At 32.3% G+C, this 2,028-nt stretch overlaps 1 pseudogene; it reads left to right on the forward strand.

Moving 5' to 3' along the window:
- The first annotated feature begins 1,209 nt into the window (after positions 1 to 1,209).
- Positions 1,210 to 1,545, forward strand: LOC104596896 (cysteine proteinase inhibitor 1 pseudogene; annotated as a pseudogene).
- The last annotated feature ends 483 nt before the right edge of the window (positions 1,546 to 2,028 follow it).

Raw genomic sequence — 2,028 nt, forward strand, 5'->3', positions numbered from 1 at the left:
ATAAAAAAAGTTAAAAATTACATTGAGGCAAAAAAAAAAATAGTAAAGTGGTTGAAATGATTTATTAGTTATTGTTTAATTAATAATTATTTATCTATATTGTATAAGTATTACTTCATTAATAATTTATTTATGAATTTAAATAATTTAGTTTAATTGTCAATATTATTTCCATTCATAGGTAATTAATTAATTTACTGTTAGTTGTTTTCATATTTAGTTTATTATTTTCTATTAATTATTAATTTACTTAAATAATTAAATTATTTTTGATGATTAGTTTTAATTAATCAAATAATAATTGATACTTATTCATTTTTATTTTTGAAATTATTTTCATTCTATTAATGTACTTATGAAATTATTAATAATTTATTTTATAGTTTAATCATTATTAAATAGAAATCATTAATTATTATTGTTATGCAATAGTAATGAGCTAATAATTTGTTAATTATTAATTATATTCATTTATTTTAATAAATTCTTAATTATTAATTTACTATAAAAAGTAATTAATAAATAAAAATATTTTAAATGAATATTATATGATTATTATTTATGAACTAGGAATAAAATGATTGCAGCTAAAGATGATTAACTTCGTTATAATAACCAAGAAATTATAGTTATCCATGGCTATAGTGATAAATATAGCCTACCAGGCATTGGGAACATTTCCCATACTTATAAGTTATTTTTTACGGGAGATGTTCCCAATGCACGGTGGATGTGCATGTGAGAGGCCCAAGTGTGAGGAGCAATTCCGTTCCCTTTTCCCAACCCATTTTCATCATTTTGAAATGACATCCTTTGCATCTCATAAGAAGATCGAAAAAGGCATTCTAGGGGGTATTATTCCAATTCATATGCCAGGGTTCGAGCTTGGCTTTACACTGTATTGAACTCGTTCTTCAGGCTGGTCCATTCAAATTGTTGCAAAATCCAAACCCAAGCCCGGCCCATAAACAGGTCTAACAGAGAGAGGCAAAGAATTAGAATCTAAAAACTAACCCATCATGGGTATTTGTTGCCACCAAAAGAACCCGTGTTTATCGTTTAACCATTCATGTTCGAGGACGAGTTTGAACCAGACAAAGGCCGAGAAGCTATAAATTCCATGGCAGATCTCAAGCTCCAACGCATCACATCGCTGAGAAAAAAAAAGAAAAAACAAAAGACATCGACCAACAACAAAATACAAGCAAAATGAAGAGCCAATCTGTTGTTGTGCTTTCTCTCCTCGTTGCTTCTTTTCTACTTCTTGAGGGAGTCTCAGGTGGTGGTTGGACAGAAATTAAGGATCTGGATGATCCACTCGTCCATGAGATCGCAGAGTTCGCTGTGGCTGAACACAACAAGAAAGCCAACACTGATCTCGTGCCCCAGGAGTTGGTTAAGGGTGAAATGCAATCTGGTGGTGGCAGCACCACTTATCGGGTTACAATCGTAGTAAGGGATGGTAAGGTTAGCAAAAGATTCGAGGCTGTCGTCGGAGAGACTAACAAGGGTGTCAGGACCCTCACATCCTTCCAACAGGTTTAGACTTTACAGCTTATCGTAGCCTCATAGTCATAGGAGATAATGTTGTGGGGGAATTGAATGTCGTCTTCCTCCTTCAATTGCAACTTTGATATTCCTAATGCACGGCTGCATTTGCTGCTGTGGGGAAGGTATAAAAACGGATTTTGTGAGGACAAAATCCGGATTCCTATCTTCTACTTATTATTGTTTTTTATGAATAAAATTATTCACTATTCTTTTATTTGTATTGCATAATGGTCTCATGTCTAAATCCGATTCAATTAAATTGGATTCGAAATATCAAAAATCCATTATTCTTGTTGGGTCGGACTGGACCATCCCACATTTTCTGCAACCACGGCCCAAGATTATTTATTTTATTTTTATTTGGGAAAAAAACCACGCTAGTCTTGAATAAAATTTACCATCCAGTTGCCGCATCTTATTTTACAAATTAATGACAGTAAGAGGGAGGGAATCAATTTGGATTAAATTTTGTTCACC

The sequence above is a fragment of the Nelumbo nucifera genome, chromosome 5 (assembly GCF_055504915.1).
Source record: "Nelumbo nucifera cultivar China Antique chromosome 5, China Antique-T2T, whole genome shotgun sequence".
NCBI lineage: Eukaryota > Viridiplantae > Streptophyta > Magnoliopsida > Proteales > Nelumbonaceae > Nelumbo > Nelumbo nucifera.